Genomic DNA, 24,286 nt, shown 5'->3' with positions numbered 1-24,286 from the left:
CCCCAATGTAAGTGCCCCGGGGCAAAGCCCCACTGACCTCATGCTAGTTATGTCTCTGGACAGTGGCTATTTAGTCCACAAGGGCCCGTGGAGTTCTACCAACATATTCCCTGCCTGTGTTCAAAAAAAGCATTCCCTATTCCAAAGTCCTAGGAGGGTGCTGAAAGAATCCTGTGTGACTAATAATCTTTTCTACCCTGTGCACACGTAAAGATTTGGGTTTGTGGCTCACAGCACTACTGGCTGGAAGGAAGTCCGAAGTCCTCTCTCTGATTTCTGGCCTCTCAGCCCCCCCCCCCCTCAAACCTTCCCTCCCCCATGGCTGATTGCTGCATACCAGGCTGTCTGCCACCATGGTTTCATAGCCCTCCACAGATACACCACATTGTTTGAAGCTGTGCTTAAGTGCGTCATTTCAGAGACCCCTTTTGACTTCTAACTGGATCCGAATTTCTTCTTGCAAAAGGCTGAAAATAAATGTCAAGGCCAAGTTCAAAGGGCCAAGAGAGTTCTAGCAAAGCAACGCTCAGACCCAGAGGGGAGCTGATGCGCCCTGGGGCCCCCTGTAGCATTCTTCTCTCCAGGAAAGTTTAACTCAAAACTTGACTGGAGCAGAGGACAGGATTTAGAGCTTGAAGGGACCTGAGAGAGCCTTTATTCAGGCTTCTCATATTACAAAGGAGGAAGCTAAATGTCAGGAGAAATTAAGTGAATTCTCCAAGTCACAAAATTAGCAAAGAGACTGATTAGAACCTGTCGAGGGTGGGAAAGAAGGCAAATGAAGCTCCCTGGAAGGGACTGTGCTTGCTCTACTCACTAAAGCTCTCTTAGAGTACTTCATAAATAGAAGCGATTTTTCTTCGTCTTCAGGCAGGTTCTGTCATTTTCAACAGCATCCAAGTGTTCATGATCCCATTTGGGATTTTCTTGGCAAGGAGACTAAAGAGATTTGCCATTTCCTTCTCCAGTTCATTTTACAAATGAGCAAACTGAGGCCAATGGGGTTAAGTGACTTGCTCAAGATCACACGATTAATAAATGAAGGTGAGTCTTCCTGCCTCTAGGCCAGGCACCCTATCCACTGAGCCTCCTAGCTGTCAGCCTGTAGACATAAAGCATCAAAACCAGGACCTGATTTTCCATAAGATGTACTGGAGCTACTTTAGTAGTGAGAAATGGAAATCAGGAGAGGGCGCAGGAGAATTCTATGATCTTGATTTTCCAAGACAAATAAAAAAAAACAAACAAGCATGGACCAAGCCCTACTTTGTAGACTCAGTCCTTTGTTACCCCCTTTTAAAACGTTATCCCTTTGGGTAAATATGGTAGATGGAGGCACCTTTGTGATAAAGTAGAATATTGGACCTAGAGTCCGCAAGACCTAACCTCAGACATCTACAAGCTGTGTGACCCTGAGCAAGTCACAATCTCTGCCTTAAACCCTGATAAGATGCAACCCCAGAGATACTCATCTTTAATAAGCCTCCCTTTGAGGAGATGTGTGCTGGCTAAAGGTGTTTGCTTTGCCCCGAAGGATGTCCTTCACAGTCCAGATGGCGAGAGAGAAATCTTTGATCTGTTTCTATTTGCAGATAACACTGAGCTGATCACACCAAGTTCCTGAATATTACTGTGTCTCCTCATCGAGATCCATCATCATTCCAAAGAGAGGAACTACCAGTCCATGTGGGGAAAGCAAGAAAATGATGAATGCCTTTTTCCACACTGTGACATGCCGTTGGATGAGCAATTCATTTATTAGCTCAACAGGACATGGCCTTGGACCGAAGCTGCAGATGGAAAATGAACTGGGCCAGAGCTGAATGGGGGGAAGAGAGGGATGGATTGCATCCTAGGAAATTGCATGTCGCTTTCATCAATCCCATGCTTCTCCCTGAAACAAGTGTCTACTTAGTCAAACTCTGGGATGACAACATCTACCTTCTCATGCACCCAAGCCAAACCTTTGTCATATCCACTTCTTGAGTCTTGAACTTGAATATCTAAAATCAGTATCGATGAACACGAATGACTTTGAAAATATCTACAATGTGGGTTTGAGTCTTAATATTCCATTTACAGAATATTTTTCTCAGAGCTAAAGAGGAGGCTCCTAAGCTCTAGTTTAATGGATAATAATAGAACAACCTCACTGGTTGTTTGGGAGGACCAAAGGAAGTATCTGTGAAGTGCATAAGATCTGGCCTTTGAGAACCTTAAAGGATAAATATATTTATGTATATGCCTTATGTATACTTATTTAAGGTTTATATATGTATATATAACATATAATTATAGTATATATTATATATCTTAAAGGATATATATTATGTATACATGTATGTATATGCATAATTTATATTATCATTCAATAAATGTATAGCTATTATATAGTATATAATTATATTTTATATAGCATTGATTTTTAGGAATTGTATATTATATTATATATTATATAACACTAAACTATAGGCATTATATATTATACATAATTATGTCTTATATAATATTAAATTAGAGGTATTATATAATATATATAGTTATATGTCTTATAGCATTAAACTATAGGTATTATATAATATACAATTATATATTATATAGCACTAAAATATATGTATTATATATTATTATGTAGCATTATCATTATTACATGCTAAATATATGTATATTATAAATACATGTATGTGTATAGTTTATAGTATAGGTATATATATAATACCTTAAAGAATGTGGGGATATAAATTCTGAGATGGGGTTCATATGCACATATATGTATATATATGGTGTGGATTATATCTGCATGACACATAAATATATACATATAGAGAATACAAATCCGTTAAAGGTTTTATATATAAGTCTTATATAGCCTATATTATATGAGCTTTTAAAGGGTATATTATATTCTATATAATAAGATTTTGCAGAATATAATACTAAAAGAGCATGTTATATATTAAATATAGCTTACTTAATATAATCATTATTAAGTATCTTGATATATATGATATATATATGAAATATATCATATAGTATATATTAATATAGCCTTTAAGCTATTCTTTACATAATTTATACACATAGACTATATATGTATATGGTGGTTGATATTATTGAGTTGTTTTAGTCATGTCTAACTCTTCACAACTTCTTTTGGGGTTTTCTTGGCAAAGATACTGGAATGGTTTGCCATTTCCTCCTCCAGCTCATTTTACAGATGAGGAAACTGAGTTAAACAAGGTTAAGTGACTTGCCCAAGATCATACAGCTAGTAAGTGTCCAAGTGGCCAGTATTTGAACTCTGACCTTCTTGACTCCAGGCCCTGGACTCTAATCATTGGCCACCTAGCTGCCCTTATATGTATATACATATATGTGTATGTATCTGTTTAAATTGGCAACACTGCAGAAGATTGTGGAGCCCCTCCTTAGGCATACATCTGTATATTTTATATTATATATATATATGTCTGTATACATGTATATGCATGTGTTTATGTTGGGGGAGTGTATACCTATACATCAAATATTAGTAATACTGTGTCAAGGTTTTTTGTTATTCTACCAATAGTTTTTTCTTTCCTTTTCTAAAAATCCCTTACCCTCTTTCTTAGAATTGATGCTAAGTATGGGTTCCAGGGCAGAAAAGCAGTAAGAGCTAGGTAATTGGGGTTAAGTGACTTGTCCACCCAGGGTCATCCAAATAGGAAATATCCGAGGTCATATTTGAACCCAGGGCCTCCCACTTCCAAGCCTTGTTCTCTATCCACTGAACCACCTGGCTTCCCTCAGTAGTTCTTTTCTGCCACTTCTTCCTTCAAAAAGACTTTTCCTTTAAAAATCTTGGAACCAAGTTTTTTGCCATTAACTCTTCCTTGGTATGCCTCCTTCATGGCAGTTCATTTGTACATTTGCTCAAATATTCAAGATGCCAAATTCTAATGGAAGGCAATCTCTGAGCGCATGCCATGTTCAGAGAGGCAATTTACGGGCACCCAAAGAATTTAATGAACCCAGTTTGATTGAACTTAACTGAAAGCACAAACTTTTACAGTTCTCTCTCAGTACTGGTTCCAGTTTGACCCTTACCTAAATCCCTAATCAAAATGAGAGCACTCCCATGTACTTCAGGCAAAGCACGTGTGTGCCCGAGGGCAGAGTTCGAAAATTGCATCCATTGGGGGTTTCCATCCACAAGAGACTTTGAACATTCCCTGCAACACATGTGGCTTGCCTTATCACAAAATAAATACCCATGAGCCTTGGAGAGTGGAATTTTCTAGCATAAAGAATATGCGTGTTTATTTAAAAAAATTATATTAAAAAGTACCCTTCACTGCAAAGATAATGTGGTGAAATGGATGGAATACTAGGCTTGGAGTCAGAGAGAACTGGGTTCAAATCCTGTCTCTGTCACTTATTAACCATCTCTGAGACTCAGGCAACCCTCTGAGACATTTTGGTCTAAGACCAATTTTGTGGAGGTGTTTTTCATACCGACATATTGATTTATCTTTGAAATGTTGATTTATCCCTTATTATGGCTTCCTCTCTGACCTTTATCTTCATGTTGCATCTGGACCACCTACCGACTTCACATACCAAGTTAGAACCTTTTTTTTTTCTTCTTAAACATCAAAGCTCACAGAATCGTAAATCGAGAGCTCGAAGGAACCTCAGGGATCATCTGATTTGATTCTTATTTTATAGATGAAAAAAAAAATGTGGCCCAGAAATCTGAAATGGAATGCCCCATGTCACCGATTAAGGAATCCAAGACAGGTCCTCTTTCTGGGTTTTCCTGGCTTAATCTTGAAGTTGGGCCAGCACACACCCCAAATGATAGTGCTTCCTTGGTCTCGCAGTCACAAAGTTACCCTCAATGATTCTCAACCTCTTTGTCCCTTTTCCCCCTCTCTTCTCTTTCCTTGATGGAATTCTTGGTCTCTTCCCCTGAAGAGGTCTTGCTCACTTTCATGACTATAGACATCAGCCTTGCCTCTAATCAAGCAATGCACTTAGCTGGCTCCTCCACTTTCCACCATACAATCTACCATTTAGGCTTCTGGCTTCTTAGGGAGTTTGGACCAAATCATCAGGGTACTGACTGAAGCCCAGCCCAGAAGCCAAAGGAGGGAGTAATTCAAACAAACTCCCAGTGAAACCAGCATGAATGATATTCACACACATGCAGCTTCCACAGAACATGGAACACGGGAGAGGACAGCAGGAATTTTCACCTTCCAGTCAGTGTCAGAAGGGCGGAGTGATGGAGATGTGCAACCCAAAGCTGACTTCAACCTTCACTCCTCCATTCTTTGCAAATATGATAGCAGCACCTCTGGGTTGTTTGTTGTTGTTGTTGTCGTTTTTTAACCTTTACCTTCCATCTTAGAATTGGCATTAGAAGCAGAATCTTGGAATTTCATTTTAGTGTTTTGGTTCCAAGGCAGAAGAGTAGTAAGGACTAGAAAATGGGGGTCAAGTGACTTGCCCAGGGTCACACAGCTGGGATGTGTCTGAGGTCACATTTGAACCCAGGACCTCCCATCTCTAGGTCTGGATCCTAATTGTCCCTGAACCCAAAGACTTCTAAGGCTCCTTCAAACTCTGAATTTATAACCGTCACTTCTATAGTTGCTTTCAATCGTTCTGAACCTATTGATCTAATTTATAATCCTATAAAATCCTATATGCAACTATGAAAATGCCTCCCTGAGTTATATTAAATGTAAAAATTAAAATGTAAAACTGGATTTAAATCCTTCACATCACTAAAGGACAGTAAAAGCAATAACTCCCTAGGGAGAGGAAGAACACTGCCCAAAAAATGTTTTTTTCTAGGTGGAAGAACAAAATAGCATTTCCCACAATTATTCCTCTTCTTTATGTTATTGTTGTTCAGTTATTTTTCAGTCATATCCAGCTCTTCGTGAGCCCATTTGGGGTTTTGTTGGCAGAAGTTGGTAGGAGCAGTTTGTGATTTCTTTCTCAGCTTATTTTACAGATGAAGAAACTGAGACCGACAGGGTTAAGTGACTTCCCCAGGGTCACACAGCTAGTAAGTATCTGAGACCAAATTTGAACTCAGGAAGATAAAGTCTTCTTAACTCCAGGCCCTGAGCTCTATCCACTGCTCCACCTAGTTGCCTGTCCACCTCTGCAATCAAACAAAATTATTTGTGGACCCTAGGCAAGGATTGTAAATTGTAAATCCTCCCCCCAGATTTGAATGTTGTGTCTCATGTCTGTTTTCTTTCACTACACTGAGGTTTTGAATCTTCTTTGTAACTGAGAAGCTGGATTCCCCCCCCCCAAAAAAAAAAAACATTGGCCACTTATGGACAGCTGAACTTTCTGGCATTCAAAAATAAATATACTAGTAAAAAGGAAACTCAAAAGTTTCTCTCCTTGCTTCCTCCTCTGGATGGTGGCCCAGGTGTGCCCCTCATCAGAGCTCTGAACTCAGGGTCTTGGGCTGGCTCTGGATGCTCCTAGAAGGGCAGCCAGGGAGGTGTCGAGCTCAGCTGCGGACCAGGAGAGAATGTGGAAGGAGAATGGAGGTTTCTTTTCCCTTCATCCTCTGGGAGTGCACATTCCTTACCCCAGAGGGGAGCACTGAGCAGAGCAATGCCTCCTCATTTTCCTAAGGAATGCAACTTTAAAGCCCTAAAATAATCGATCCCAAAAATATAATCCAAGGAAAGAACCAATTTCTTACATTTTTCCATCCCTCTCCTTTCCCCCCTCTACGCTTTGCACCCTTGACCCCCTCTCCCTTTCTTCCTCCTCTCTCTTTGCCAATTTGCTTAGAGCTTGGGCAGGAAGTAGAAATACCATGAGAAATTTCATTCTTGCCACATTTCCAATCCCTTAGAAAAGCAAATACTGGAAATCTCATCAGAAAACTTGACCTCGCAGGATTTATTACCTTTTACTCCCCCCAAAGCATGGGAAGCCTTGGGACTTTTTAGGCAGAGAAGTGCCCTTGCCTTTCTGAAGAATAGCAAGCCTGAAAGTGACTCTTGGGAGTCATACAAATTCTTCTTTTAGAATGGAAGAGTAAGCACAGAGGTAGAGCCTGATTCTTCTCTCAGGCTCATCCACCAGGCGAGGGACAGGAGCCACGGGGAAATAAAGTGCCCAGATTTGGTGGAGGTGTCCAATTGGACTCTGCCTGTGTTGACAAGCCCGTTAAACTGCCATGGAGGCAGAATTATACTGGTTAGCCATTCTAGAACAGCTCAAGGTGCCTAAAATACTTGGCAAATGTTATTTATTTAAGCTTCACAACAACCCTGTGAGGTAGATGCTACCCCGTTAAGTAATTTGTCCAGGGTTGTGCAAACTACTAAATCTCTGAGGCAGGATTTCAACCCAGGTCTCTCTCCACTGGGCCTCCTGGCTGTCTTATATAGGAGAATGGGTTTAATGACCCTTGACCATCACTACTCCCAATAAATAGAACACTGGTGGTATAATCTCCGCCCCACTTAGTCTCCAAGGCAGAACAATAGTAAAGGCTAGACAATGGGGGTTAAGTGACTTGCCCAGGGTCACACATAGCTAGAAAGTATCTGAGGCCAGATTTGAACTCAGGACCTCAGGTCTTCAGGTCTAACTCTCAATCCACTGAGACACAAACTGCCTTGGCAGTTCTGAGTCTTTGGCAGTGGCCTCATGCCACTCAAACTACTGACTGGGAAAAAATATTCTTGCCTTCCTATTATTCAGTTATTCAGTTGTCTCAGTCATGGCTGACTCTTCATGATCCCATTTGGGGTTTTCTTGGCAAAGATACTGAAGTGGTTTGCCATTTCCTGTATCAGCTCACTTTACAGATGAAGAAACTGAGGCAAACAGAGTTAAATGACATCTCCAGGGTCAACAGTAAATTCTTGTTTTAACTCTCTTCTAATATAAAAATAATCACTATAATATCTCTGGTGGATAGCTGTCTTCTTCTTGAATACTTCCAGTAACAGGGAGCTCACTGCTTTAAGAGCCATTCCCCTTTATTGTTCAAGAATTGTACTGGTTACAAAGTTTTCCTTATGTTGAGCCCCAAACTGCCTTCCTAAACTCTCCAAATCACTTGTTAATTTATACAAAATGGGTTTTTTTTTCCCCTCCTGACTAGACTCCAAGTTCTTTGAGAACATATTGTTATAAATTTGCGGGCATAACTTAAGACCTCTTTGATGATGAAAACAACAACAACAACAAAAAGCAGTGTTTACATCTCGGGGCATTTGCCACCAGCAAAGCATCTCTTATTGTTGGGCAGATCATTTGAGCAAAATGGAGCTCTCTGTGCATTCACACTCATCTAATGCCCCCTGCTGCTCTGTCTCCCTGCTGCAGCTTCTCTTGGATCCTTCCTTGTCATGGGGAATCCCAACACAAGAGCAAAAGGTCTATCCTCTTGTTCCCAGTGGGTGAAGGCTGGCAAGAGAGAATATGAGAGGTTAGGAACTGGGAGTCCAGGGTGATCAAAGAGGGTGTAGGTTGGAGTGGGGAAGACGGGGGCATTGAATTTATTGGGGATAAATAAATAAATTGGGGAGTTGTGGGAGGGAAGAGTCCAGAGGTGTCAGTAACAGTAATCTGGAGAGGATGGAGTGTGGGAGCCTTAGTACCTGAGTGATGGAGCAGGAGGAGGATCTGAACATGGAATAAGGGAACAAGGAATAGGGCAACTCTTCTTCCTGGCCATATGTGTCTAGGAGAGCAAGAGAAGGATTGGCCAGTCTTGGGGAAGGTGCCAAGAATGTCAGGGTCTTCAGGAGAAAGCTATGCTTCAGTAAGGACCAGAATATGGAGGAACAGTGAAAGGAAAAGATCTAAGATGAAGAAGAGTTTGTTAACAACAGAGGGAAGTTATAGAGGGCAATAGGGAAAAGATGCATAGAGGAGAGCAGGGACTGGGGATGACTAAGGTGGCAATTACCAGGGGAATGACAGCAGATCTGGACTATGCTTATCTGACTGCTTCCCTACCACGTCCCCATTCCCAGGGATCCTTCTCTGATCTTTGGCATTCTTCATGGTGAAGGTACCTAAGCCAGAGTGACAGGAAGCAGTCAGCTTCAAGGGCAAAGAAGCCCTGGGGACGTGGGCACGATAGCTTTGGAAACCTGGGGTGATGGTAGCCTAGGGAGCAATAGAGTGAGTGAGCCACCCAGGCAAGGGAACAGGCCACCTTGGACAGTGGGAAGAGGGAATAGCTCCTCTTGAGACATGGAAGCCTGCTAACTGTTCCTAGTTCCTCCCTGCCAACTTTTGCTAGGGGCTTCCTGGTCCTCTGCTAAAATTCTCTTGATAAATCTCCCTATTGATCTGCTAGCTCTCAAATTTTCCTTCAGAAGGTTCTCTCTCTCTTCGCCTCTGACTTCTGGCTCCCCCACCATCCTTCAAGACTCAACTCAAGATTCTATTTTCTATAGAAGAGCTTTCCCAGTTCCCTTTCCCAAACCACTGTAAGATTTTTTTCCACTTATGTTTGTACATATCTTATATGTCCATTATTATTTTTAAACCCTTACTTTCCATCTTCAAATCAATATTATGTATTTGTATCAAGGCTGAAGACTGATAAGAACTATGCAAGGGAAGTTAAGTGACTTGCCCAAGGTCACATAGCCAGAAAGTATCTAAGACTAGATTTGAACCCAGGACCTGCCATCTGTCCATACCTACTTTCATGTTGTCTTTGCTGTTAGAATATTAGTTCTCTGAGGGGAGAGACAGTAATTTTTGTTGTCTTTCTTTGTATTCCCAAAGTTTAGCATAGTACCTAGGAAGTACTTAAACTATGCTTATTGACTAACAGATACCCTTTATGAGCCATGTGCATGTAGATAGGATATAGAGAGGAGATAAATTTCAGCTCCTCTTTCTTTGAAGGACATCTTCTCTTTCCCTTTTATATGTAGCTATAATTCCTCCTCATCATTCTTTTCTAAGACTTTTCTGAAGGTTTCCATTGCAACCTTCCCTCACCAGACTAGTCTCCTCTTACCAGACAACCAGTAATGATCACCTGCATTTTCTTAATAAACAAGGATTGGGGGATGAGTGGAAGACCAGCCTTCATGGCTTCCATTCAGCTCCCAGGTATGTCATTAGGCTTTATGTCCTTGATTCTTGCCCAGGTCTCTATCCCTGACCCCTTCCTCCTAGCCAGTTTAATATTCCTTTGGCCACTGAAACACTGGAATTGTGCCATTTTCATTTTTTTCTTTTAGTATGGGTTTTTTTTTTTTTCAGTTTTTTAAATCCTTACTTTCTGTCTTAGTAACAAGTTTAAGGCAGAATGGCAAGGGCCAGGGTCACAAAGGCAAGCAGTATCTGGCACTCTATGCACTGTGTTACCTAGCTTTAGTACCTTTTCTCAATAGAATTTGACTTCAGCCTTTGGCCCTAGTTTTACCCTCTGGAGCAGAGTAGCTCAGTGGATTGAGAGCCAGGTCTAGAGATGGGAGGTCTTAGGTTCAAATCCGGCCTCATACACTTCCCAGCTGTGTGACCCTGGGCAAGTCACTTAACCCCCATTGCCTAGCCCTTACCGTTCTTTTTTACATGAATGGAACAAAAGACTCAAGTTTTCAGTTATCATCACCTGTAAGCCATCAGATAAATTGCTCGACATGTCCATTTCATAGGAGGCAAAGAGAGAATAAAGTCACTCAGTAGTAGAGATGTAATTGCTTTACTTATTAACTTGTCCAGTCATTAATGCCCTGCCTCTGGCAGCCTACTAACATTACTCCTGGGTTCTGATTCACTGTTTAACGTATATATTTTTCAAGCCCCTCCATTTATCATGCTCATTAATGGCATACCTGGCAGTAAAGATTCCTTCGAGGAATCTATGAAAAACTAATGCATTCCAAAAATGGGGACAGCCTTTTCAAGGTGATAGAGATGGGGGATGGAATGTCAAATTCAGGAAATTGCAAGCATGGTAGTCTTGCTGAAATATAGAATACAAGAAAGGGAACGATGGGAAATGAATCTGGAGGAACAACTAGTGGTTCAGTGGATAGAGCCAAGCCTGAAATTGAGAGGACCTGGGTTCAAATATAGCCTCAGATACTTCCTAGCTGTTATGTGACCTTGGGCAAGTCACCTAACCTCAGCTGACTAATCTTCTGCCTTGGAACCAATACTTGTATTCATTCTAAATTAGAAGGTAAGAGTTTAAAAAAAATGGATCTGGAAAGGATGAGTGGAGCCATAGTAGGTAAGGTTTGTATTTTATTCTAGAGGCTTCTATGGAAGCCCACAGACATTTTTGAAAATGGGAAACTGACTTGGTCAGATCTGTGCTTTAGAAAAATAATTTTGGCATCTGTGTGAAGGGTCATCAGAAGAGTAGACTGTAAGCTTCTTGATGGCAGAGGCTACCATTTTTAATCTGTCTAGTCCCAGTGGCCAGCAGAATGCCTTGATTACAGTAGGCTTGCTTAATTGAATTGAACCAATTAAAGGTTTGTTGAATTGAACTGAATCCAATCTCCATCCTAAATAGTAGCATCATCCTAAAAATCAGACTTGAAAGCTCAGTGTCAGGGTCTGTCTGGCACTTCCATCAGACAGCAGCTATGCCCTGGCTTACTAAAGACGAGGTCCTACATCATTCATTTTCAATGTGCAATCAGAGCGATCCCCCCTCTGCTTCCACGATGTGCCTGAAGGGAAAGGAGGCTATTTTTACACTGAATGTTACTTGTCAGGTGTGGAAGAAGGTAATTAAAATCATCTACTTAATAAGCTACTTTCTGGGTGAGATGGCTTCCTGGTAGCCACATGCTTTCATCCTCATGCTCACAGAACAATAGCAGAAAGCTCAGGAAACTATTAAGGAGCGATTAATCTTCAAATTAGCCAGGGCCATCATTAATGTGATGGAACCACACACACACTTCCTCAAATACCCATGAGAAGCAACAAATTTGTTCAAGACTATAGGATCCCTTGAACATATTTCATTTTTTGATTCTTTGGATTTTACTTTAATCGGGCCATGCCTTCTGCAGACGATCCTTTGATTGATTAATTAATTGATGATTCCTTTGCATGCTTTACATTGTTTATTCCAAAATGTCACTACTCACCTCAAAGCCCAGTCTTTGACACCCTCCTCCCTCTACATCACCATTGCACATGGTACACAATTCCTTCTTCTACTTTACTGGAATGGTAGAGCGTGTCTGATGTGACAACCTGACAGGTGTGACAATTCCTTCATCTAGCCTCCTTTCCACCACAAAAATCTCTCTGAATTTACAGCTATTCTCTCTGTCTGGGCAATGTAAAGTGGATAGCTGTCTGGTCTTAGAGTCAAGAAGATCTGAATTTGAATCTTGCTTCAGACACTTAGCTCTAAGACCCTGGGCAAGTCACTTCCCCTTTCTCAGCCCTCAGTTGCCTCATCTGTTAAATTTGAGATAACAGCACCTACCTTGCAGGGTTTTCCTGATCATTAAATGAATTAAGATACAAAGTGCCTTACAAACTTTAAAGCCTATATCAATGCTAATTATTCTATTCTTAGAATCAAGGCTTAGAGCTAGAAAAGACTGTAGAAATAATCTAATCCAACTCCCTTTTTCAGACGAGGAAACTGAGGTTCATAAAGGTAAAAACACTTGTCCAAGATAACTCAACTGGAATGTAGAAAAGCCAGAATTCAAGCACAGCTTTTCTGTTCCCAAATTTGGCATTCTTTCCATTTTCCTTTATGCCATTCATGGAAGGAAGAAAGACTTCCTAGTCCTCTAAGACACAGGCCTCCACTTTTGTTCTGGTTCTTATCCTCTCACAAGGTCAATTTATGACCAATTTGGTTGCTCAAGGTCCTGGATTGGTCAATAATGGGGCTAAAAATAGGGTCTTGATCAATGACACATGTAAAACCCAATGGAATTGCACATGGGCTATGGGAGGGGGTTGGGAGGAGGGGAGTGAAAGAACATGAATCATGTAACCATGGGAAAATATTTTGAATTAAAATTTAAAAATAATGGGGCTATAGTAGCCTCTGGTCATATTACCCTTCATGTGTCAGATTCATAGGGGTCTTTTCCACAAAGATTGAAGACCCTTGCTCTACTTCACAATACTACTCTCTCCTTCACTTTTTCTTTAACAAAAAAAAAAAAAAACTTTTACCTTCCATCCTAGAGTCAGTACTATGTATTGGTTCCAAAGCAGAAGAGTGGTAAAGGCTAGGCAACAGACATTAAGTCATTTGCTCAGTCACATAGCTGGGAAGTATCTGTGGTCAAATTTGAACCCAGGACCTCCCATCTCTAGTCTTGGCTTTCAGTCCACTGAGCCACCTAGCTGTCCCTCTCCCTCACTTTATTTTTTTTTAACATTTAAAAAATGTATTTAGAATATTTTCCCATGGTTCTTCACTTTCTACTATTCTCTCTAAAAATTTTCCTTTGTCTCTATGATCTTAAAAAAACAAAGTTGCTTGAGTCCAGGTATTTCTCTCTTTTCTTTGCTTTCTGAGCTTCTATAAAAAGTGGTTGACACCCACTTCCTCAATTTCCTCCCCACCCATTCCCTCTATTCGTTCTTACCGTCTGGCTCCTACTGTAGCCTCCACTCTACAAAACTGTTCTCTCAGAGATGACCAGTGAGCTCCTAAAAAGCCAATCCTTCCTCTCTAGGACCTCTGTGCACTTTCTAGCCTTACTGTCTGAATCCTGATTCTCCTATCGGTCTCTCCATCTGTTTCCCCCTTTCCAGCTTCAAATCCTCCTCCTAGGTAACAACAGAAATATCGGTGGCACCCAGTCAGGGCTCCTCAGCCTTCTACCCTTTTCCGTGCTTTCAACTACCCCTTCTAAGGACATGAGTCCAAAATCTACCTTAATCATCTTACTACCCTCTGAGACTCTAGACATACATTTCCAATTGCCTCCAGGATGTCACTATTTGTAGAATTTATTGGCACCTCAAACTAGAACCAAAACACACAGATTACTTTGACCTCCAACCACCCCAAATGAGATCTCGAGTAGTTAGAATGTTGGTTTGAAGTCAAAATTAGGAACCTAAAACTAAGTTTGGATCCCAAATCATTGGATTTCTAGCTAGGTGACGTAGTCTTCAAAGTCAATCTCCCAGGCTGGGCTTCATTTTGTTTATCTGCAAAAGGAGGGAATGGGACTAGACGACCCCAAAAGTCCTTTCTGAGCTTTAAATCCTATGATCTGATTTCTGCCAATGGTACTATTATTTTTAAGTCTCAGAAACCTCAGTGTCCTTGTGAGAAGTGGTCACTTTCCCCTACTCATATATACTCCATAAAATAAATTGTTAAATCCTTACCTTTTGTCTTAGGATTGATACCACTGATACTTGATAGAACTGATAGAAGACAGAGGAGCAGTAAGGGTTAGGATATTAGTGTCAAGTGACTAAGCTAGGCAATGTCTGAGCTTAGATTTGAACCCAGGTCCTCCTGACTCCTGCCCTGGCACTCTATCCACTGAGTCACCTAGCTGCCCCAACTCATAGACCCTTCAAATAGCCCCAGTACCCTGAACCCCCTTGAAAGGCTTAGACTTGATATGCAGTTCAACAAGACCCAGTAAAATCTGTGACTTGTGAAAGTACTCTCTGCTCCTCCATCATGAAGATCCTTTACTGGACTGGAAACTGAAGCTGTTCTACATTTGCTCCTTTGGCTCCCACAGATCTTATTCCTTGGCGTTGCCTTAGACATTGGACCATCTACTGTGCTCTGCCCTATGGTCCTATGGATTATAGATTATGAGATCTAAGTCTCCCAGAAACAGACTTCTGATGACCTAACAGTGATAAGATCCCATGGCCACCTACTGCTAGATAGTGTCCGAGGAGGAATTTGAATCCAGGTCCTTGGACTCTACACCCAGTGGAGGTTCCACTACATCCTCTATAATTTCTGTTCTGCTGATTGCTGTGACTCAGACAGCCATTAGATGGGAGTGGGAAGGTGATGGGTTTGGTAGAGTGCGGCATTTTTAGACAGGTAAGAGACATGGACGGTGAGTCTACAAGTATCAGGGAGAGTCTAGACTGGTAATATTTCAAGGAGACCAAGTTCAATGTTTGGAGGCAATATTGCAAGACCAGCAGACAGGTCACTGGACCCCTACATTAAATTAAATGTCAAAAGCTGATACCTGCCAGAAAGGCAGAGGCAGGAAGCAGGTTCTGACTATAAAAGCTCTTTTTGGAATCAGTAATTCAGAGCAGATGGAGAGGCTTGAGCAAATGATGAAGATAGGACTAAACAAGTTGAGTCCCCCAGTACAGGGGGAATTGGCACTGACAGAGGGGAATGAGTGGGCCAATATAGGCAGGAAGGCAGAATTCAATACAAGACTTGGCAGCAGGGATCAGTGACCTATGCACTGAATTGTGGGGCATGAAGGGAAGGACCCATGAGGTACTGATAGATTAGGCAGAAGATGATTAGAACCCAGGCATCCAGGGATTAGCCAGCAGGGATCAGAGCTCAGGCAGACAAAAATAATAATATTAATATTTTTATAGTGCTTACAATATGCCAGGCACTGTGTTATGCATTTTATAATTACAACTTTACTTGATCCTCATGAAATCCTGGGAGGGAGGCGCTATTATTATCTCCTTTTCCAGATAAGGAGACTTGCCCAGTGGCACAGCTAGAAAGTGTCTGAAACTCTATTTTAACTCAAGTCTGATTCCAGACCTGGTGGTCTGTCTTTTGTACTACCTGGGTGCCTAATACTGGGGAAATCTGGGTATAGAATAAGAGTGACTACATTACTGATGATGCCTCATTAGAAGAGAAGGAACTTCCTGCTCAAAGCTAGAAAAAGGGAATAAATCACAGGTGGCATCAAGAAGGAGTACTTCACCAGATCAAAGGGTTGTAGGGCAGGGGCTGGCTCCCTTTGCCCAGTCTTTGCCTCACTACTCGCCTCAACCTTCTCTATTCATGATGCCCCTATCTCCAGCTTGACGGCTTTCTTCTGACTTTTAGACTTAGAAACATTCTGACTCCAAGTTTTAGACTTCTCTGCCCCCTGGTCAAAGGGGATCATCCCAGGTCTGGCTCTCACCTGAGTTCACATTCTTAGTCCAACTCTCTCTGTTCCAGTTCCTGGCCCTCCATCACATGTGGGTCACAACCCACGGCCATCTGTATTTCTGATACTGACATTTAGAGTCAGCTTTGATTCCTTCCTTTCCCTCATGCTAGTTAGTTGATGCCTGGGGCTTTGTCTCTCAAAAGCAGCTTGGTATAGTGGCTAGGGCAGACCTTGGAATCAGGAAGGGCTGGACCATGTGTTTCCTCTCACAACCCTAGCTGGGTGACCATGGCTAAGTCATTTAACCTCTTACTGTCCTGGGTTACTGCAAGTTACAGATCAGTTACATATCTGTATTGGCAGAGAATTGACTGGAAACGTACACTTGAAGTTCCCTACCCCAATGAAATAATAGATCTAGACCTCTACTACCTACCTATCTATCTATCCACTATCTATCCATCTACCTACCTACCTATCATGCTACAACCCTCTGATCTAGCTCCGTGTGCCTCCTTGTTCCCATTTGTGATTTCTTCCCTATGTACACAGTAATCCTATTTCTAGCTTTACATAGGAAGCATCATCCTCTCTTATAATGAAGCATTGTCAATGATGTAGCTGGGCTTTCTTTGGCTCTGTCTGGACCTGTCTCTTGATCTCTGTCTCTCTCTCCATCTTTTCTGTTACCATCCCAGTTCAAGTATGTATCACTTCAAGTCAATAATTCAATTCCACAAACTCATCTTCCTGTCTCTACTATCTCCCGCTCCTCTCTTGCATTCTACCATGAGAGTAATGGTTCCAAAATACAGCTTTCATCATGAGATTTCCCTCCTCAAAAAGACCTTTCGTGGGTTTCCTCTTGCCTTTGGGATAAGTCCTAACTCCTTAACATTGCCCTCTCCAATGTGGCCCATACCTGGGTCAGGTTCTCGAACCTTAATGATCACTTTCCCCCCTACACAAACTTTCTATTTGTGCCAGGCTTGTCCATTGGACTGCCTTCATCCATTCCTGGCTCCTTTACTTTATTCCTACTCTCTCCATCCTCCATCTTCCTGGGACACTCTTCAACCCCATGTTCCTGTATATCTAATTTACACTTTCTTCTTGCCCCACTTTCTCCAAGAAGCCCACTCTGACCTTCTGACCTATAATGAACTCTCTCTCTGAGCTCCTATAGGACATACCTGAACCACCCCTATAAAATCTCAATTTGTAACTTATCTTTTTATCTTGTTGTGTTTGTTCAGTTGTTTTGCAGTCATGTCAGAGTCATCATGACCCCATTTGGGGTTTTCTTGGCAAAGATGTGCATGTTCCTATTTTCCCAAACTAGATTTCAAACTCCTTGAGGGTGTGATCTTACCTGTCTATATATGTCTAAACCATATAGCAAGATCCCTTGCCTATAGTAGGTGCTTAATAAATATTTATTGACTAATTTAGAAGGAAACAAAAAGTATATGAAGCTCTCTATTGGGCTTTTTCTTGACACTTTGCAAGGGGTGGTACTTATTTCAAGATTCTCTCTTACATTAATTGGCAATGGAGGGGTGAGAAAAATGACCACTCTTCCTAGGATAATTTCACATATACCCACAGAGTTCCTCATCTGGTAGGATTAAATCCAATAAAAACCATCATGGAAACTTCTATCATTTGGGGATTTTAGCAATTTCTGTGTTCCATTCAGATTTGTTCCCTAATTTGGGTTTGCACATGGCTCCCAGTCAAATTCTACTTGCCTAGTAGCTATTTCGTTGAGCTATATAATGGGCAGATTTGTATAAGAGTATTTAATTTTAGTGTCCACTCAATGATGTCAGGCGGGGAGACACACTGTACTCTGTAGTTAAGTTCTTTCCAGCTACATTTAGGACCCACTGCTCATAAATTAACTCTGAGCTAAACACTTTTCTATAAATTAACCAGCTGTTCAGAACCTATGGGCAGTTCTCCAAAAACAAACGGGTTCATATGAACAGGGGAAGGAATTTCAGTAAGGAAATAATGGTTCTGTTTTGCATTTTGGAGGGATTTTATCCAGAAAAAAAAAACCAACCCTCTTTCCAAATGATGAAAATTCTTTGGCAGCATCCTTTTAACCTCCTCTTTAGTACTACCATACCATTTGCATGCCGGGATCCACTTTGTCAGCATTCTCCCCAACCCACCCCCCTCCACTTTGCCTTGCCCCACCCTCACCCCACCACATTTCTGAGGCATGTGATGTATTCTGGGTAGATGGAGACCTAGTTAATCCCTTTTCATGCCCATCTCTCATATCATATGGTACTGTTCACTTACCTTTTTGTTTTGCTACAGGAATGACTATAGCCATAAACCATGCGACCACGAAAATGTCAAATGGAGACAATTACACTTTTTTAAAAAAGAAAGAAAAAAACACCATGGAAGCACATTTTTGGAGGCACTCTTGGATATAAGAGTTTTGGAACTTGAAGTGAATTTGAAAGTCACTGAATCCATCCTCCTGCCTTTGGGTCTGGACCAACTCCTCCTCCTCCTCCTCCTCCCTCTATCCAAACATCTGCAACTGATGCAAGTTGAACCTATCTTTAAAGACCTCCAGAGAAGGGGCTCCCATGATCCATTTTGGCATTTGCAGGAATGGTTTATAGACCTTACCATCAGGAAATGCTTTCTTGTATCTAATTTAAATCCCTCATGCTTCAGTTTAAACCAGTTTCCTTTGCTTTGATATTTATGTGAGATGTGTACATTTATCCAAGGAACTCATTGGATGCAATACATCTTCTATTGGCTTTAGAACCTGAACTTGAAAAACCAACCCTAGATTTATCTGCCATATATACCCCATTTCTAGTCTAGTCATACAAGTTAAAAAGACTTTCCCAAACATTTTGCACTGCATTCTTCACTGAAATAAATTTGACAAAATGCTAAATCTATAGTTCTATTGCATCACCCCCTTCCCCCTCTTAACTCTCTGCTTTTGGAAGTGGACTATTTGCCAGAGACCTCTGAAAGTACCAGGGTATTTCAAAGGACAGAACTTGATGTTTATCCAGAAGAGTACATCATAGTCATTGTCCTTAAATAGGATAATATGTAACAGTGGCTATGGTCACCTAGATCAAAGCACCGATTCTCCCACTCCCCAGGTTATAAATGTTTCCATTTACAAGGTCAGCCAAGGAGAACAGGGCCATTAAGTTTAAAAGTATATTCACACAGATTTCCCCCTGGATTTGCCATTTATTAGTTGTAATCAATATATATATGGAAGGTAATCAATCCCTTAATTTATAATATGCTGTTTCTATCCCATTGCTGACTTTCACATTCCATGTACCACTACATATGGTAGAAATTTTAAATCCCCATTTAAAGGAGTTGCATGTGTTTCATTTTTGATTTTGTGGAATAAGGGGAAGGGTTGGGCAGCAGAGGTTGGGTATCACGAATTTTGGCAATCTTGGTCTCAAAATGAAATTTCTCACCTAATTCTGAGATTCTAGAATTTCTTCCAAACTGCTCCCTTTAAAGAACAGTTGAAAATGCAACTGGTCTTAATATTTTGACTGACATGAAGACACTGTGAAAATAGTTTTGACCCTGTTCTCCTCAAGATGAAGGAAATAATCACACTATGGCTGCTACTTGCATCTACTTTTCTCTCAGAGCTAGGGCCAAGGAAAAACAATTGCCAAGAATTCCATTCTTATATAGCCCTTTTAGGAGAGAGGGACGCTGCTCAAAAACTTATGCTAGTTTATATGGGTAAGTGATTTGGGGTTTTGGTTTTAAGGGATTACTTTTTTACAAAAATTAATAATATGGAAATGAGTTGAGTGATAATATGAGTGTGTGTGACCCAGTGGACTTGCTTGTCAACTCCAGAAGAGGGGAAGGAGAAGGGGAGAGAGAAAACATTATGGAAAAAAATATGCTAAACTGAAGATGATATAGAAAAAAATGTTATATAACAATAACTTCAAGCCATTGAACTTCCTTACCATTGCATCCAAGGAATAAAATGAAGTTTACTCCTTTAAGTCCTATTTTTCAGAGGGCATCAGCCTTGACATTCATTCCACCCAACAGCCAATCTGCATTTGTTCATCATTTACTTATCATGTTCATCAAATAAAGCCTGAAGATTTAATTGCTTTAGCCCCAACAACACAACCCCATTATCCAGGCAGTCGAGGGAATACCAAGGAGTTGAAACACGTCCAAGTTTTGCCCATAGACTGCCACAGCCCTATAAAATCCTCCTTGCTCTCTTAACATTGTAATCAGTCCTTAGTGGGAGGAATTTCTCTGACATACCACTATCGGCTAACAGCCATGCACAGCCTTTTAAGATGACCAAACATGTCAGAATATCTTGAAAGTCAGTTTCCTTCCTTTCTGGAGTATCTTTCCAACCTCCAGCTCCTGCAATACTCACATCAACCACTTTAACAGGAAATAAGTTTTCTTTAAAGAATATTTTGCCCAAGCAGTATGTTATACATGGCTTCTAGAAATATATACATGCACACATCTTCATACATACACACGCATCAACCTGAACAATCTCCTATCAATAAGAAGATTCTCTGGGAAATAAATTCTCACAGACATTTGTCTAGAAAACATCAGGTCGCTTACATTCACCAAAACAGCACTGGTGCCCCATCAGTTACAATTCCCTCCTTTGGGTTCTCGTGCCTTAATTAACAGAATAAAATACAAAGCCACAAAGGCTTTGTCTCCCCCCTGACACCTTCAAACTTTTCAAACTCTGCAAGCATTCCTCAGAACTCTGAAGACTCCCGGAGCAGAACCATTGTTTTAAGGCAACCGCTTGAAGGCAATTAAGGCCGGCAAAGGGGCACCAGCTAAGTGTTGAATCACTGATTTCCCATAAATTCTAATCCATCCGCTACTCTGCAACAATAGATTGGAACTAAGTACCTAGTAGCACTCGACTGCAAGTTACAGTCTGGATGCTTCTCATACCACCGGGCAAAATTCGCAATCTCCTCCCTTGAGCTGCCCTTGCTCCCTGCCCATCTATCTGCAAAAGCCCCAAGTCCCGACAGTCTCCGGGACTTGTCGGACTTAGCGGCCAGGGCAGTGTCTCCCGGGAGGCTGGTTAAAGAGGTCGCCCAATTCCTTAGGGGAGGGGGGAGGAGAAAAGAAGTACCCCTGTCCCTTACCTCGGTAGCTGACAAAGTCTTCTAAAGGACTAGCAAGGAAATGAACACCCTGATTTCTTTAGGCAGGAGCACACACAGCCAGAGCTCTAGAAACTGCAGGCGGGCTAATAACGCACACAGCTCTATTCAATAAAACTTCAGACCGCCCTTCCCTAGCCCCTCCCAGAAGTCAATGCTAAGTGAATACATATCCCTTATGTTTACAGGCTGCAGTTGGTGGTATGCATTGTCCTGTCGATTTTCTAATGAGCAGCCAGTGACGACACTAAAGCCAAGGTGGATTCAACCTCTCTGTGGAGATGCCTGTCATTCCGTAGGCATGCTCAGGAAATCACTCATCAGAAAGTGGGGGGGGGGGGGGGGGTGAGGGAGAGAAGGAAAAAGAAAGAAAGGGAAAAAAAACTCCCTAGACCTAAAAAGCTCTGAAACTGAGCTCAGGCTGCCAAAACCATCTCGCTCCATGCCCTTTTTTGGTTATCCTTAGCAGGGCCTCTGGAAGTAGATCCACTGTCAGGAACGATCATAAGAAATGTTAATCTTGGAGAGAGAGTCTGTCTTGTAGAACACAAATGAATTCTTTTTTTTTTTTTTAAGGGGGAACATAGTCAATGAAAGAAAAAGGAAACAGTCTATGGAGTTTATTTTCATGAGGGAGTTTCAGGCATCGCCCAGGAGGGACCCTTTAATATTGTATTTCTTAAGAAAGGAATCAAATGCATGAAATGAATTTGACTGGCTTGCCATGCTATTTGCTGCTGGACTAAGCAAGAGAACAGCTCAAAAATCAATTTGATGGGCTCCATGTCTGGTGAATATGTGAAATAATAGTTCAGAGCTTGGAAGAGGAATCATGTCTTAAATGTGCTGAAATGTGTTCAGAAAACTGAACTTTTTGAACTTTGAAATTTAATAGGCAAAGAAAGAGTTGGCCAGAGAAAAATGAGAACTAAATATTGTCTTCCAGAATCTAGCTGGATTTCTCTCTGCCTGTCTTTCATTCCCCCTTCCTCACCTCTTTATTCCCTGAGTCGGTTCTTTTTTTGGGTGGGTCTACGAAGAAGAATCTAGAAGATCCTCAATAGGGAGGGGCTGGGGAGAGATGTGGCACCCACACAGAGTTAAGACTTTAGAGTTAACACACATGCACATACCACCTCAGAACAACCTTGTGAGGAAGGCTGTGCATATTAAAGAAACTGAGTCTCAGAGGAATTAAATGACATATCCATTGCTGCCCCACTTGACAGATATGAGACTCAACAGAGCCTGATTCCAAGTGTAATACAGTGGAAAGTATGCTGAATTTGGAGTCGAAGAACCTGACCTGGGTTCAGAATCGAAGCTCTGCCATTTACGAACTGTGTGATCTTGTAAAATACAAACATTGGCTGTTACTTTTTTTTCTCTCTCTTTTCAAAAATTCCACTTTGGTAGATATTTCTGAGTACTAGTAACTGTATAATTTTCTAATTTTACCTGAGAGAAGATAAATGTCTAAGCTGATCACTTCCCTATGACTCTTGCTTAGGGCACAAAGGGCAACTTCTTTTTTGGGAGTTGTTGGAAGGGACCCCAGAAATAGTCATCCTGACTGCCTGATAATAATGCCTTTCACTCCTCTCCAGGCTTCCCTCTGCACTTCCTCTACCATGCCTCAGCTCTACATTCTAAAGTCTCACTCCAGTCCTGGAATTCACACTTTGGAAGTAATTTCCACCTTTGTGTCTTCTTCAGATTGGATCACTCCTTCCAGAACCTCTATTTAAGGAGGGCCCATAGGCTGGTCATGTCTCATTCTCCTCCAGTATGCCATGTTTGGTATCTTTGTTCCCCCTACATTCTCTCCTCCCCTATTTCAGCTTTTTTTTTTTTCAATGTATTCTCTTCCCTCATTAGACTGTAAGCTCCTTGAAGGCAAGGATTGTAGTTTGTAAGAGAAGGTCAAGCTGGATTGCTTTGGGGTATCTCCCATTATTTTAATGACCCAAACTTCTTCCTGAAACAAAAGCCCATCTCTTTTATGCCAACATTTCCCCAATATTGTTACATAGTTGTGAGTCATAAAGCACTGCAGTCTCTGAAAACTGAAAATGTCAATCACCCAAAACACAGTGGAGCAATTAATGGTGGATGAGAACAGATCACATCCATCTGTATTTCGTGGCTTGGAGTCTATTTGATGGAGATGGATTATTCTCTGCTTCATGTTTGCATGAAAGATGGAGGATTGAATCAGTAATTTCCACCAAGGAGGAGAGTATTATGCAAATGGTCTTTGGGCTACCCCTTACACATCAAAGACAAGTTATTATAAAAGCAAAGAGGTCTAAAGGATATCATTACAAAAATTTATGAAAGAGAGGGATAACCAGCAGCCAACCTATATGCTCTGTTGCTAGAGTTGCAATACCAAGAGACAATGAGGAAGGTTTGCACATTGGAGAGAACTTCTCCTCCAAGTGGTAGATTTATTGAGGGTCATGGATAAGAACTGTACAGGTGAGGCAAGCACTGATGGGTCATCATTTGCATTGCTGGAAAGAAAACCCACACTGATGAGTTAGTCAACAAGTATTGAAGTGCTAGTGTATGCAGGCACCATACTGAGTGCCAGTGATACAAAGAGAAGCAAAAAAAGACTCTACTCTCAGAGAGATCACATCCAAATGGAGAAGCTAACCTGCAAACCACCACATACATACAAGGTAGATCTCAAGCTCCCACCTAGTCAAGATTCTCTTATAGAATTTTTGAGCTGAGAAAATGGATCTAGAAGCCATGAACCACAGAACAAAATCACTAAAAAGTGCTAAATGGAATTGAAATGGGCCCCGTACATGTTAGGTTTCTAATAAAGTTTTCATTTTAGGTAAATGAATCATGGCATAGGTTATATCATTGGAGAAAGAAATATTTTTGTCATCAATATAAGAAAAAGATGAAATATCATGAGAGTTGATGAGTTGATAAGTTAGTCAACAAGAATTTAAGTGCTGTAAATTGACT

The 24,286-nt window shown here is 41.2% G+C and overlaps 1 protein-coding gene across 6 annotated transcripts in view; it reads right to left on the bottom strand.

The window, feature by feature from the left end:
* The window catches only part of CALD1 (caldesmon 1), a 260,493-nt gene extending 239,055 nt beyond the window's left edge, over nt 1-21,438 (bottom strand). For 2 of the 6 annotated variants that reach the window (XM_007504345.3, XM_001367358.5), the window contains exon 1: nt 21,281-21,438. The gene's annotated coding sequence lies outside the window, so the exon portion shown is untranslated. The remainder of the gene's footprint in view (nt 1-21,280) is intronic. The other 4 variants (XM_007504351.3, XM_016426169.2, XM_056799727.1 and 1 more) reach the window with 3 other exon arrangements.
* Nucleotides 21,439-24,286: the final 2,848 nt, after the last annotated feature.

Source organism: Monodelphis domestica, chromosome 5, assembly GCF_027887165.1.
Source record: "Monodelphis domestica isolate mMonDom1 chromosome 5, mMonDom1.pri, whole genome shotgun sequence".
NCBI classification, from domain to species: Eukaryota; Metazoa; Chordata; class Mammalia; order Didelphimorphia; family Didelphidae; genus Monodelphis; species Monodelphis domestica.
The sequence above is the reverse complement of the archived record's forward strand: the minus strand, read 5'-3'. Positions and strand labels throughout refer to the sequence as shown.